Source organism: Hypanus sabinus, unplaced genomic scaffold (assembly GCF_030144855.1).
Source record: "Hypanus sabinus isolate sHypSab1 unplaced genomic scaffold, sHypSab1.hap1 scaffold_1745, whole genome shotgun sequence".
Classification (NCBI taxonomy): Eukaryota; Metazoa; Chordata; class Chondrichthyes; order Myliobatiformes; family Dasyatidae; genus Hypanus; species Hypanus sabinus.
In genome coordinates this window covers 13,739-29,999 of record NW_026779830.1, presented here as the reverse complement: position 1 = coordinate 29,999, position 16,261 = coordinate 13,739, and positions in this window count along the sequence as shown.

Below are 16,261 nucleotides of genomic sequence, written 5' to 3'. Positions count from 1 at the left end.
CCAGGCAGAGGAAAGGCTCCAGGCAGAGGAAAGGCTCCAGGCCGAGGAAAGGCTCCAGGCCGAGTAAAGGCTCCAGGCCGAGGAAAGGCTCAACGCCGAAGTAAGGCTCCAGGCCGAGGAAAGGCTCCAGGCCGAGGAAAGGCTCCAGCAGAGGAAAGGCTCCAGGCCGAGGAAAGGCTCCAGGCCGAGGAAAGGCTCCAGGTAGAGGAAAGGCTCCAGGCAGAGGAAAGGCTCCAGGCCGATGAAAGGCTCCAGGCAGAGGAAAGGCTCCAGGTAGAGGAAAGGCTCCAGGCAGAGGAAAGGCTCCAGGCCGAGGAAAGGCTCCAGGCCGAGGAAAGGCTCCAGGTAGAGGAAAGGCTCCAGGCAGAGGAAAGGCTCCAGGCCGAGGAAAGGCTCCAGGCAGAGGAAAGGCTCCAGGCCGAGGAAAGGCTCCAGGCAGAGGAAAGGCTCCAGGCAGAGGAAAGGCTCCAGGCCGAGGAAAGGCTCCTGGCAGAGGAAAGGCTAAACGGCCGGGGAAAGTCTCCTGGCCGAGGATAGGCTCCAGGCTGAGCAAAGGCTCCTGGCAGAGGAAAGGCTCCAGGCCGAGGAAAGGCTCCAGGCAGAGGAAAGGCTCCAGGCTGAGGAAAGGCTCCTGGCCGAGGATAGGCTCCTGGCCGAGGAACGGCTCCAGGCCGAGGAAAGGCTCCTGGCCGAGGAAAGGCTCCAGGCCGAGGAAAGGCTCCAGGCAGAGGAAAGGCTCCAGGCAGAGGAAAGGCTACAGGCAGAGGAAAGGCTCCAGGCCGAGGAAAGGCTCCAGACAGAGGAAAGGCTCCTGGCCGAGGAAAGGCTCCAGGCAGAGGAAAGGCGCCAGGCAGAGGAAAGGCTCCAGACAGAGGAAAGGCTCCAGGCAGAGGAAAGGCTCCAGGCCGAGGAAAGGCTCCAGGCCGAGGAAAGGCTCCACGCCGAGGAAAGGCTCCAGGCAGAGGAAAGGCTCCAGGCCGAGGAAAGGCTCCAGGCCGAGGAAAGGCTCCTGGCAGAGGAAAGTCTCCTGGCCGAGGAAAGGCTCCAGGCCGAGGAAAGGCTCCAGGCAGAGGCAAGGCTCCAGACAGAGGAAAGGCTCCAGACAGAGGAAAGGCTCCAGGCAGAGGAAAGGCTCCAGGCTGAGGAAAGGCTCCAGGCAGAGGAAAGGCTCCAGGCCGAGGAAAGGCTGCAGGCCGAGGAAAGGCTCCAGGCAGAGGAAAGGCTCCAGACAGAGGAAAGGCTCCAGGCAGTGGAAAGGCTCCAGGCAGAGGAAAGGCTCCAGGCAGAGGAAAGGCTCCAGGCTGAGGAAAGGCTCCAGGCAGAGGAAAGGCTCCAGGCCGAGGAAAGGCTCCAGGCCGAGGAAAGGCTCCAGGCCGAGGAAAGGCTCCAGGCAGAGTAAAGGCTCCTGGCAGAGGAAAGGCTCCAGGCCGAGGAAAGTCTCCTGGCCGAGGATAGGCTCCAGGCTGAGCAAAGGCTCCTGGCCGAGGAAAGGCTCCAGGCCGAGGAAAGGCTCCAGGCAGAGGAATGGCTCCAGGCTGAGGAAAGGCTCCTGGCCGAGGATAGGCTCCTGGCCGAGGAACGACTCCAGGCCGAGGAAAGTCTCCTGGCCGAGGAAAGGCTCCAGGCCGAGGAAAGGCTCCAGGCAGAGGAAAGGCTCCAGGCAGAGGAAAGGCTACAGGCAGAGGAAAGGCTCCAGGCCGAGGAAAGGCTCCAGACAGAGGAAAGGCTCCTGGCCGAGGAAAGGTTCCAGGCAGAGGAAAGGCACCAGGCAGAGGAAAGGCTCCAGATAGAGGAAAGGCTCCAGGCAGAGGAAAGGCTCCAGGCCGAGGAAAGGCTCCAGGCCGAGGAAAGGCTCCACGCCGAGGAAAGGCTCCAGGCAGAGGAAAGGCTCCAGGCCGAGGAAAGGCTCCAGGCCGAGGAAAGGCTCCAGGCAGAGGCAAGGCTCCAGACAGAGGAAAGGCTCCAGACAGAGGAAAGGCTCCAGGCAGTGGAAAGGCTCCAGGCCGAGGAAAGGCTCCAGGCAGAGGAAAGGCTCCAGGCTGAGGAAAGGCTCCAGGCAGAGGAAAGGCTCCAGGCCGAGGAAAGGCTCCAGGCCGAGGAAAGTCTCCAGGCAGAGGAATGGCTCCAGGCCGAGGAAAGGCTCCACGCCGAGGAAAGGCTCCAGGCAGAGGAAAGGCTACAGGCAGAGGAAAGGCTACAGGCAGAGGAAAGGCTCCTGGCCGAGGAAAGGCTACAGGCAGAGGAAAGGCTCCTGGCCGAGGAAAGGCTCCAGGCAGAGGAAAGCTCCTGGCCGAGGAAAGGCTCCAGGCGAGGCAAGGCGAGGCAAGGGTCCAGGAGTAATGTGAAGGGAAGGGACACAGAAAGGGTGTTTGGACAGGAACTCTCCAGCAGCCTCAGGCGCAATCCTGAAGTTATTTATGAGGCCAGCCCAAACACGAATCAGCTGCCTCAACAGAAGCTGAAGAAACATGAAAAACCTGAAATAAGGAGCTGACCGTGAACATGAATTGGAATTTCTCGGACCGGACCATGACAGTCTCCTAAGGCCCTCTGGTATATCTGCTCCATCTTCCTCGTCCCTGACAACCCAGCTTTTTTTTTTCCTGAACGATTAAAGTAGACAGTATAGAAACGCGTGGAAGTTGCAAAATGAAATTGCTCAGATGTCGAAGCCCTGGTTATATGTGGAATATCGACTGAAACTTTCACTTGCCCTGCACTGTAATCGTTACAGAAATGCCGCTGTGGTTCATGGTAACTTTGTTCTCAACCTGACAAGTATAATTTATACGGTCATCGTTAATTAGCGACTCTGTGGTGTAGTCCTGTCCTGTCTGCACGTAATTTGTCCCATTGAGCCCTCTAGTGTCAGCTTGTGTAACCATTGTTTCTGTAATCAGTAATCCGGAAGGCAGTTTGACGTAATGAGCTACCTGTAAACTTACAGTTCATTGAAGGTAGATCTCAGCGCGGTCACAACTGAAATCATTGCTTACGGTACATGTATATTTTCCTGTGCCGTTTCTGTGAAGATGGGCTATGTTCAGATGAGCTTTTTCGGAATATTGAGACGCCCTGGCATTATCCTGGACGGGTTTGTCATCATTTATCCATGTTCTTCTTTGATGAATTCCCTTGCTCGTCACAAGTAACTTCAACCTTATCGTTGTTTTCCATGGGACTTCAACTTCCATCCTGGGTAGATGATTCCTGAAATCAGAATATAGTTACCCAAACACAACGGATTCAATCTTGTAATTCAGTCCCATCCACAAATAGCAACGAAGAGAGTGAAAAATGCATATTTGCAACAGAACGTCCACATCTCCCCAGAGTCCTAAGTGCATCGTAAACATTGTAGGCAGTTTCGGAGATGGGAAAGGTTATCGTGACCGGAGAGTGTTACAGAGACACTGACGGAAGCAGCCATGGAGGTGTTTACAGGGACAGGGTGGTTGTAGGGGACAGAAATGTGGGGATGTGTAGTGCTTGCCGGGTGCTTCAGAAACAAGGAAGGGTAAAGGAGAAGGGATGTTCAGAGAGAGTGGTGTCCGGTCTTGACGGATTTACAGGCAGTGAGCTGTGAGACGCGGCAAGGATTGAGAGACCCTGTTGCCGCGGACCTAAGCTTCGATCGCCTGAAAAATCGGGATCTCCCAGTGGTCAGCCATCAGGACGGGTTACCTGAAGAGATCTTTCCTTTCAGCTATAAATCTCATTTATCTGAATTTTATGACAACGTAGGTGCTGGGAATGTTGGAAATATCAAGAAAAAGGAAATCCCGGAATACACACAGGCGGTCAGGCAGCCCCTGTGGAGAAGGAACGTTAAAGATTTCAAGTTGAAATTCTCTGTCAGAACTGCTGGACGAATGTCTTCGTTCCCATGTCCCACCCGCTCCGGCGAAGGATCATTTAACATTTTAGTGCCGCTTTGTTGTTCCCCGCCTTCCCGTCCTGCATTGCAATGTCGACTTCTTCTTCTTCTTTCACAGATGCTGCCTGACCTCCTGAGATTTTTCAGCGATTTATTTTTCTATCCCTTAATGTTATGTTACTCATACCCCTGGTAATTTGCTCCAAAATTGTTTCGCTCACTGTGTCCGGCGGCTGTATTTTATTCACAAAGGGGTAGTTTCATTTAATTAGTGAAGTCACGTTTGCACTGCTCAGGGATCTGTATTCTGAGAAACGCATCTGCTTCTCAAAACGTGAGGAGTTTCACTCGACAATATGTGGTGATGTCAAGTGAAGCAGCTACTGTGAAGAGCGGCTTTTAGCGATCCTGATGAAAAGCATCGGCCCTCGGTTACTGAGGCAGAAAGGCCGACATGACACTCCATAATTTTAACCGAAGAGTTCTATCTGCTCTTTAGTTCTCTATTTTCTCGGAAACACGAAATACTATTCGCCTTACAGTTAAATGAATATTTTAAATTTCCGGCAGATTGACCACGAAATAAATCCCACCAGAACCCATATGATATCTGGAACTCTGCTGCATATTCACTGCATATATATTTTTTTTTCCTCTGTTGACCGACGTCGACAGCAGAGCACAGCAGGAAAAGTGCAAAGTTGCAAAATAAAATTACTTGGACGAGTAAGAGGTCGATTGAACTGCAATGTCAGCAGAAGCTTTTCTTTACGCGGCAGGCTGATCTTCACAGAAAAGCCGCCGTGTTTCACGGTTACGTTGTCCTAAACCTGGCAACCACAATTTCCACTGGCAGGTTGATAACCGACTCGATGGTGTCGCCCTGCCCTGTCCTGCCTGCTGGTTATTAGCTCCATTCCGCCATCTATAGTCAGCATTGGGCACTGACTGGACAGAGCAAGTTAGTTTCAGACTTGTGACAGTATCTGTGAGAACCGGACCCTGCGGCTGAATCCTGATGTTGTCTGACCCATCTACAACAGAAATAGAGATTGTACGCTGTTTCTGTGATCGGCAATATGGAATGTAAACTAATGTAATGAGCAACCTGCGTACCTACAATAACCTTGCAGGAACTTCTCTGCACTGTCGCTGCTGTAATGAATATTGACAACACGTCTACAATTTCCTGTGCCATTTCTGTTCAGACGGGTTATGTTCAGACCAGTGTTTTCTGAAAACAGATATTGTCTCGGATAGATGTCTGCCAACCATGTTTGATCTGAATTGTGCCCCTAGCGTAACAGGGGAATGCAACTTTATCGTTGTTACCCTGAGGAATGAAGCAATTGATGATTACATTGACAGAAGACACGGGACCTGCAAGTAGACCTGAAAGTGGAATGGAATTATTCCTTTCTACTGCAGTCCAATCATATCAGCTGGGACTCTTTAGACCAAGTTATGATCGCGAACAACAAATTCGCCTGAATGTCAAAGAAATTGGAGTTTGTGAAAAGGAGTTCCTAGATATAATCCTATGGAATCATGGAGAGGACACGTTTCATTTTGTCCACTTTTTTTCACTGCCTGCTTAACTTAGTTTGAATAACATTGGTTCGTTCAGTATGTCCAGCTGCTGAAATTCATTCACAAAGGGATCAATTTCTTAACTTTGCGAAGTCAGGTCCGCGCTGCACGCAGCTCTGTGCTCTCAGAAACAGATCTAATTTTCAAACCGTCAGGCGCTTCACTGCACAGTCGGTGGTGATTCCATATGCAGCTGTCGTGTGAAGAGAAACGATGAGCAAACCCATGTAAGTATGGGCACAGAATGACCTTCTGTGACTGTGGCAGATAAACAGGCACGGTTCTCCATCATTCTGGCAAGCATGGGACATCATCCGCTGCAGACATCTCCGGAAATTCGACATAAATAAATCGGGTATTTAAACTTATAATTAAACCCCTTAAGGAGCTCCAGTATATCGGTTACCCTGCTCCACATTCCCAGTCCCTGATAATCATTTTTTATTTCTCTCTTGCAACGAAAGTAGACAGAATAGAACAACATGGAAACTGCAGAATAAAATTGCTCAGTAGTTGATTCAGTGGTTGGAATTGGATTATCGACAGAAACTTTCACTCGCCCAGTACAGTGATGTTTAGAGAACGATTTTTTGTATTGGAAACATAGAAAACCTGCAGCATAATACAGGCCCTTTGGCCCACAAAGTTGTGCCGAACCTGCCCGTACCTTAGATATTACTAGACTTCCCCATTGCCCTCTATTTTACTAAGCTGCATGTAACTATCCAAAAGTCTCTTAAAGGACCCTATTGTATCCGGCTCCACCACCACCGCCTACGGCAGCACATTCCACGCACTCAACACTCCCTGAGTAAAAATCTCACCCCTGTCATCCCCTCTGTACCTACTCCCCAGCACCTTCGATCCTCACGACCTGTTTTCTCGCTGCTTGTATGACGGAGATGGTAAAGCTGACTTACGACTGGCAGCACCGGAATTAAGAACTCTTACTACTCGTTAACCATCAGACTCTTCACGAAAAGGAGATTATTACTCCGATTTTTGGACTCTTTTATCCTGCTATTTCATACTCGTGATTTCTTGTTATTATTTATATCTGCATTTGCACAGTTACATTAATCCTGTTTCTAGTTGAAGTTCTATAGATTTGCTAATATACCCACAGTAAAAGAATATGAGGGTGCTTATTGTGACATGTATGTATGTACATCGATACATGATTTTCTTGCTAAGTTGAACAATAATCCTTCAGCTGTCGTGTGGCATTCAGACCCCGTCTCTGATTCAATAACACAGAATATCATTCCGAATATCAGCATTAACAAAGCAAATGTCACTTAATCACCATTTCTGCAAAATAGATTAAGTTTAGTGTATCGCCGGGAACATCGGCTGTTGTTGCAAATTGTCCTCTTGAGGAACAGCACTAACAAACAACAACTAACAAGCGAAAGACATTCTGCCTGCTTGCAGAACCAATTTAAAGGCGCGATAATGCAGAGATATCCCTCATTTATAGTCGAAATATAATTTCCAGCCTATTGGTGTATTTCTGTATGAGGCAGCTTCACGAACGAATTTCAGTGACTGGTCATGACAAAAGAAGAGGCAAAACTGCACACTGTGATAACTGACGCCGGTGAAAATACCGGGACGGCCGTACTTCCATTGGCAAAGTTGAAAGAGCAACAGCACAGAAAGCAGTTGGCACATTGTCACCAAAAGGGGGCGGTGTCGGAATGCGGAGACGAGGTCAGAGTGGGAGCAATGGTCACACGGTTCCTGAGCCGCTCAAACCTTGCAGTCAAATCTCACACCTCGTCTCCTTCTGTCTCCAGGATCTTTTCTGTCTCCTTAACCTCGCCCTGTCCGATTTGAAAACATTGTACAGACCGTGTACAATTACTAAAATAACACTGGCGATATCCGGTGACAATATCAGGCAGGGCACAAATCTACAAGATGTACGTTTTCTGAGCTGTTATCGCCACTGTTTACTACCAATTAAGAACAAAAAACACGGGAATTCTCTACAAGCACCGGAGATCATACGGACCCCACATGAGCAGTAAGGACTCGTCGAAGATAAGCTCCCAGCAATGAGTACTGAACCCGGAAATGAGCGGAATTCCATCAGAGGAGCGAAGTCGAACAGGGGAGGACGGGATGCGGTGGGTATCAGGCCAGAGTGAAGCTAAAGGAATAGGACCACTGTTCCATAGCATCTTCCTAGCCAATGTACCTTCATTAGAGAGCAGAGCACAGGGTCTAAGGGCAAGATTGCTGTTTCGAAGGGGCACAAAGGATTTGTGAGTCCTCTCTTTCACCGAGACGGCTTAGCTGCCACACTCGGGCTCCACCCCAAACGGTTCTCAGTCCACCAGGTATACCGATAAACTGCATCAGAGAAGAACAGAGCGGCGGCGACTCCTTCATGATAAACCATGGATTCGGAACGCTACTGGGTGTCTCTTCCATGTTCACTGAATATGCGTTCCGATCCTCTAATTGAGGATCCCCAATCGCTATTGCACTCCCCTTTCACTATCTCGTTCTGGGCCACAGAGTCACTCTCAGTACCTTCCTCCTGGTAACCTCAACTCCGGGCAACCCTCCAAATGCATCTGAAGCGGTACACATATCATTGAGGGGTCCGGTCACAAGGGGGCACTGCTCCGGTTGTCTATCCCCGTTGCCCCTCCTGCCGGTTACCCATAATGCTGCCCCCTTCAGCTCGGGTTGGAGCTGTAGCTTCTGTAACCTGTAGCATCTACCTATCACATTAACTTTGTCCCATATGAATCGAAGCTCATGGAACAGCAGATCCCGTTCCTTAACATTGCTCCCTCAGGAGCTGCACCAGATGCACGCTGTATTTATGCGGGATAGAGATGGTTTTTCAGTTTCCCTAAATCTCACTCAAGGAAAATGCCAAGGACTCCGCATCTATTATCAGTGCATTAGCTATGTAATTAAAAATAAAATCAACTTACTTGAAATTTCATTCCTTACTTCGAGCATGCGGCTGTGTTTGGCCAAGCGTGTTCTCGCCTAAGCCTGTTTCACAAAAGCCGGACCACTACAACAATTCACCACTCCAGCAATGGCCGTTCCAACAATGGAGAGTCCTTCTGCATGTAGCTGGCCAATTCAGAGAGGTACCATCATTCCTCTCATATCCGCCAGGTGGCGGAACGAGTCCTCAGTTCATCAATAAATATTATATGCATAAAATGTACAATTTAGGTAACTGACAAAGCGAATGAACGAATAAATAAATGAATGAATGAAAAAGTAAATGAGCTAACACATGAAAAATGAATTATTTAGTCGCTTTCATGGGTCAATGGATCGTTCAGGGTCATTTATCTACTTCCAGATGGCGTTAACGACAAGAGATTCTCACGGAGGGAGGTTTAAACTGACTAACCCTTACCAACGCCGACTCTTCATCTCTGTCTTCGCACTCTGCGGTCCAGTCTGCTCCGCATTTTCAGATAACGGGCCCAGGGGTTCTCTCAATGAGAACAGAAAATGAGGCTTGCTCTCCGAATGGAACAGAGACAGGCGCCGCTCTCTCGGGATCGCGTGGATGACGTTCACTTTACTCTCTCTCTTTCTCTTCATGTCGGTGGGTGAAAGAAACTCTCTTTCTTTCTTTTTAAAACTTTTTGTTAGTTTTAAACAAACATAATGAAACAGGAACACAAAGTGTTTGAGAGTACATAATTAATAGTTTAAAAATACATTCAGATATATAATAATAAAAAAATATATAACCTCTCAAACTCAGAACATTAATGAACAAAGAAGTAAAAAGAAAAAAAAAGAAAGACCACAAGAAAAATTGATTAAAAAAAAAACATAAAACAGCACTAACCAACATGATCCATTGAATAATATTAAGTACATATACAGTAGTACCAATAACTCCGAACCCCCATCCAAATAATTAAGGATAATATAAGTCAGGTTTCGGCAAAGACAATTCAAATCATATGAAAATGTTGAATAAATGGTCTCCAAGTGTCTTCAAATTTAACTGGGGACAAAAACCACACTTCTAATTTTTTTCTAAACTCAAACTAGAAATACTTTGAGAAAACCACTGAAATACAGTTGCAGGATTAATTTCTTTCCAATTCAATAAAATCGATCTTCTAGCCATTAACGTAGCAAATGCAATCATTCGTTGAGATGAAGCGGATAAACGGTTATTATCCTTCAGTGGTAAACCGAAAATTGCAGTATGAGGATGCGGTTGGAAATTAATATTTAAAACTATTGAAATAATATTGAAAATATTTTTCCAATGATTTTGTAAACAAGGACAAGACCAGAACATATGAGTCAATGAAGCAACATCAGAATGACATCTTTCGCAGGTTGAATTAAGATGAGAGTAAAATCGATCCAGTTTATCCTTAGACATATGAGCTCTATGTACAACCTTAAATTGTATTAGGGCATATTTCGCACAAATAGAGGAAGAATTTACCAATAATAAAATTTTATCCCATTGCTCAGCAGATATAGGACAATGCAACTCTTCTTGCCATTCCTTTTTTAATTTTATCAGATACATCTGACTGTAAATTCATAATCATCTTAATAATAATGGCTACAAAACACTTTTGATAAGGATTAAGGGCTAAAATTCTTTCTGTAATGTCCAATGGACATTCTTTCGAAAAAGACTGTAACTCATTATACAAAAAAAAAATCGAACTTGCAAATATCTAATAAAATGGGTTTTAGGTAACTTATATTTATTAGATAGCTGTTCATAATGTTATCATCCGGATACAGATCACGAAAACATGTTATACCTTTTGTTTTCCATAAAAGAAAAGCTTGATCCATAGATGAAGGCCGAAAAAATAATTAGATATTCTAGGAGATGATAAAATAAATTTATTCAAACCAAAAAATATACAAAATATACAAATACCAAGTTCGTAATGTATATCTGACTATAGGATTAAGTTACCTATTTATTAAATTTGAATAAAGAAAAAGGAAGTGAAGATCCTAAGATTGAAATCAGTGAAAATTCTTGCACAGATTTACATTCCAAATTTACCCATTGTGGGCAAGTAGCTATAGTCAATTCTTGTGTCCAGAATATTAAATGCGGTATATTAACTGCCCAATAGTAAAATGTTAAGTTTGGTAAAGCCGAGCCACCCTCCTTCTTAGGCTCCTGTAAATATTTTTTGCCCAATCTAGGATTTTTATTCTGCCACAAGTAAGAACATATTTTGGAGTCAATAGTATCAAAGAAAGCTTAAGGAATAAAAATTGGTAATGCTTGATATAAATATAAGAATTTAGGTAGTATCATCATCTTAATAGCATTAACTCTACCAACCAATGACAAAGGTAGTAGAGACCACCTAATAGCAAGTTGCTTAATTTGGTCAATTAAAGGTAGCAACTTAACCTTAAATAAATCTGTATGTTTTTTAGTAATTTTAATACCTAAGTAAGTAAAATAATCTGTAACAATTTTATATGGTAAATGTTTATAGATTGGAACTTGCATATTTAATGGAAATAGTTCACTCTTATTAAAATTCAATTTCTAACCAGAAAAATTACTAAATTGAGCAATCAAAGCCGAAGTAGCAGGAATAGATCTTTCAGGGTCAGATATATATAATAACAAATCATCAGCATATAATGATACTTTATACGTCCTCTCCCCACGGGGAATACACAGAATATTAGGTGATTCACGAATAGCTCTAGCCAAGGTTTCTAAAGCGATGTCAAGTAGTAAAGGACATAAAGGGTACCACGAAATAGCTGAAAAAAGGAGATCCTTGATTATTGGTAAAAACAGAAGCTAAAGGTTTATGGTATATTAATTTAATCCATGATATAAATTTTGAACTAAAATTAAATTGTTGCATTGTAGTAAATAAATATGGCCATTCAACTCTATCAAAAGCTTTTTCAGCATCTAAAAAAATAACGCATTCTGGTATTTTAGATGAAGAAGTATAAGTAATAGTAATTAATTTTCTAATGTTAAAAGATGAATAGCGATTTTTAATAAATCCAGTCTGATCTTCAGTAATAATTCGAAGTTATATATTTTCTGATATAATAGCCAAAATTTTACTGAAAATCTTAAAGTCCGTATTTAACAAGGATATGGGCCGATAGGATGCACATTCAGTAGGGTCTTTATCTTTTTTTAAGAATTAAAGAAATAAAAGCTTCATAAAAAGATTGTGGTAACTTACCTATACTTAATGCATCTTTAAATATTTTACAAAGCCAAGTAGAAAGTATAGAAGAAAAAGATTTACCAGAAGGTAAAGATTTATCAGAAGGACCAGAAGCTTTACCAGAATTCATTGAAAAAATAGCCTTTTCTATTTCCGACTCCGTATTAGGTGTATCTAAAATTACGTTATCCTCAACAGTTACTTTTGGAATATTCAATTTCTTTAAAAATTCATTTATAACAGAAAAGTCCTTAGTGAATTCTGATTGATATAAAGAGTTATAAAAATCTTGAAAGACTTTATTTATCGCTTTGTGGTCGATCGTCAGAGTATCATCTTGTTTACGAATCCTTGTAATCTGTCGTTTATCCGAAACAATTTTCAATTGGTTAACCAGTAATTTACCATACTTATCTCCATACATATAGTTTTTGATTTAATTAAATGACATTCAATCGGAGAGGATAATAATAAACTATGTTCCATTTGAAGTTTAACTCTTTCTTTATAGAGTTCTCTGCTAGGGGTCATTGAATAAATCTTATCAATTGCTTTGATTTTATCAACTGATATTTATATTATAGAATTAGTTTCCTAACTCCAGCAGAGTATGAAATAATCTGTCCACGAATATATGCTTTAAAAGTATCCCACAAAATTCCACTAGAGATCTCTGCTGTAGAATTTGTTGAGAAAAACAAATCAATTTGTTGTTTAATAACGTTAACAAAGTCTAAATCCTGCAATAAAATAGGAGTAAACCTCCAAAATTTAGCATTGATATATGAATCCGTTATTTTAATAGATACCTTCAGAGGTGCATGATCAGATATGGTAATAGAGTTATATTTACAATCAGTAACATCTGTATGTAAATGGTGATCAAGGAAAAGGTAATCAATTCTTGAGTAATTATGATAAACATGGACAAAGTATGAAAACTCTTTGTCATTAGGGTGTAGAAAACGCCAAATTTCACAAATATCTGAATCAATCATAAAAGAGTTAATAAGAGAAGCCGATTTATTCGGAAGAATTTGGGTGGGCTTGGATCTATCCATCAAAGGGTTTAAGCAACAGTTAAAATCCCCACCCATTATCAATCTATATTGATTCAGATTAGGAAAGGATGTTAATAAGCATTTAAAAAATTCAGGACAATCAGTATTTGGAGCATAAACATTAACTAAAACAACTTTTTGATTAAAAAGTAGACCAGTAATAAGCAAAAATATACAGTATGTATCTGAAATTGTTTCATGATGTATAAAATAATTTGATGTCTATAAAAATAGAAACACCTCTTACTTTGGCTTGCGAGTTTGTGTGATACTGTTGGCCTTCCAAAACTGAAAAAAACGTTGACTATCCACCTTCGTTACATGAGTCTCCTGCACAAAAATAACATTGGCATTAATTCTATGGAATACTTTGAATATTTTTTCAGTTTTATCGGATGATTTAAACCATTAGTTTTCCAAGAAACAAAAATTAATAATCCAATCCGTATTGACAATATTTATTACAGTTAACACGTAAGTTAAAAAAAAAGTGAACGCATGAACCCGGAAGAAGGAAGTGAGTTCAAGGAATACCGGAAGTCACGACACTGCTACCATTTTTGTAGTTTCTTATAGGCCCATGAAATAAAACTACGCAAAAAGCAAGCTGAAAGAAAAAAAAAAGAAAAAGCAAAAGAAAAAAAACCCTCCCTCCACCCTCGAAACCCCAGGAAAAAAGCCAAAATGAGGCAAGCAGGCAATCTAATAATAAAATTCCCCCCGTGTCTCAGGACGGCAACACAGACGAAAAAAAATTGAAAAAAAATACAAACAACCCATATTATAAGAAAGGGTTAATATAACAAAAGTTAAAGTATAAAATTAGTATTATACATATATATATATATATATATATATAACAAAAGGGTTTAAAAATTAAATTAATAAAACCCATAAAAAGTAAAAGTAAATTAGTATTTTAAATGATTGTTTAAAACTTTCAAACTCATCAAAACGGATATGACGTTCCAAGCACTAGAGTCTGTCGGGAAGAAGAAACGCCAATTTATTTTTTTTTAAATCTTAATATTTAAATGTTAAAAATAGAAAAAAAGCGTATACAAACTTAGAAAAGGAACCGTAATATGTTATTTTCAAGGCTGATAGATTAATAATATACAAAAAAATAATAAAGTCAGAATAAAACAGAAAAAAATAAATTTGCCGTATATAAAAAATAAATGTAAGCCATACCCAAAAAAATCATTCTGTAAAAGATCGAAATTTATAGACTAATTATTACATTAGTCAACCCGATAGAGTGTCATTGTTCCAAAAAGCTTTGAGCATCCGCTGGAGATCTGAACAGCCAAAAGTTCTGTCTTCAGAAGTAACTCTCAGATTTGCTGGAAATAACAGCGCTTGCTTGTAGCCTTTCTGGTGAATCTTCGACATAACCGGTCTAAAAGCCATTCTTGCCCTTAAAGCTACAGGGCTATAATCTTCCAAAATACGAAATTTAATTTCTTGGAAGTTAATCATTCCTTTTTTCCGAGCCGGCCGAATCAGACGCTCTTTGGTATGTGGGTATTGGATCCGGAGAATTACATGTCGTGGTTTATTTGAATCAGAACGATAGTGAGAGACACGGTGTGCACGATCGATTATTGGAGGAGAGTCCAGAACTTCTGAACCGAAGACATCCATTAGTATTGTAGAAAAGAAAGCGGTAATATCACCGTTTTCAAATTTTTCCGGAATCCCAATTAGCCGAAGATTTTGTCTTCGAGAGCGATTTTCAAGATTAGTGATTTTAGATTTATAACGGTCCATCTGTTGAGAAGTCGAAGCTTGCTCTTGTTGCAAAGTTTCGATAATACGATCTTTCTTGCGAGCGGCTTCTTCAAGTACCAAAATACCTGCTTGTTGTTTTTGTAATTCCAATGTATGTGTTTCAAGTTTTCCTTCGAATGATTTTAAACGCTCATCAAACGCAAAGAGCTGTTCAGCTATTTTTCTCTCCAGTCCTTCAAATTTATCTTCTATAAGCTTCACTATTGTTTCTAAAGTTATCGGTTCGTTCGTCTGTTTCGATTCTTTTGCTTTAGACATTTCAGCTTGTTGAAAATAGATCGAATAGTTAAAACGAAAAACTCTGTATGTCTAAACCCCTTTAGAATAAGTATAAAAAGATAATTTAAGAGGTGTTTGTAGGTTAAAAAAGACGTAAAAGGTTTGGAGCAAAGCCAATAGCGGTTTTCTCCATAAGCGCATTCATGAGTCCTCCCAGAAACTCTCTTTGAAATCCTTATCGGATTCAACACAGCAGCAGATAGTTGTAGAAAAACACACAGGATTCGATGTAGATTTGAGCAAAGTACAGACTCTCTGATCCAATCAACGCCGCTGCTTGTGACGTCAGAATCCGGATATCTGACCCGCAAACCAGGAAGTGCTGCTCAGTGTCCGACTGTAACAGAGATCGGCGCTGCCCTCTCGGGATGTCGGGACTGCCCTTCGCAGCTCTCGTTCTTTGTCTCCACATAATGGCGGGTGAGGATCTCTTTGTCGAACAGTCAGCGGGCAGATAAGTAATAAAAATACGGGTATTTCGTTGAATGAAGATGAGACTATAATTCTAGACCTTACTGAGTTAAGAACAGATCCCTGGTGTCTGAACAGATTGAGTTAAGTGCAGTTCCCAAGTGTATCCGCGTCTGTCGCTTTTCCCTCATCTGATTTTCTCTTTCACAGGTGAGTCCCAGCAGTTTACTATTGTCGTTGATCGCTGCCAGATAAATGTCACCGCTGGGGGTGATGCGTTTTTTTTCAGTCCGGCCGTCGTCCACCGACAGCAGTGGAAGCTGGATTATTAAAGGGAAAACAGTCGCCCAACGGATCGGTCAGACCAAGATTCTAGATAATGAGTACGATTTGCGGGCTGAGTAATTTCCACAAAAATTACTGCTGAATTACTGCAGGTTAACAGGTTTAAAAAGTTTCTGCTGAAGTCCGTAAACATGTTGGACAGTGGGTAACTCCATGTGAATGTGGTTCCAGCTAGTGGCTCCCAAACCACAGCGACCGTCACTCTGTGTGTCACTGGTAAGTGAGACAGAGTCATGCGATCTCGGACTAGAACGTGCATTTTATTCCTGTGGTGATAGAATGCTATATAACCTTTACGGTGGTCGCACAACCTGGACTCCAGTGAACTCTGCCAGACCCGCTCTCGGACTGTTCAGTTCTCACTGTTGTGCGTGGCTGTGATTCGCCGTTTCTGTTTGCAGGCTGCTCGTCCGTGCCGGATGTCAATTCCGTCTGCAAGGCCATCAAGTAATCATTTCTGCTGTATTTTACTCTATTTTTGAAAACGACAGTTTCTCAAGTCAGCTGGAAATGATTAATTCTAAATCATCTATTTGAACGTTTAACGATGTTCCCCTCCCCAGTGCCACCTACATGTCTTTGACAGTATAGAAACATAGAAAATCTACAGCACAATACAGGTTCTTCGTTCCACAAGGTTCTGCCGAACATGACCTAGAACTTACGAGGCTTACTTATTGCCCTCTATTTTTCTGAGCTCCATGTAC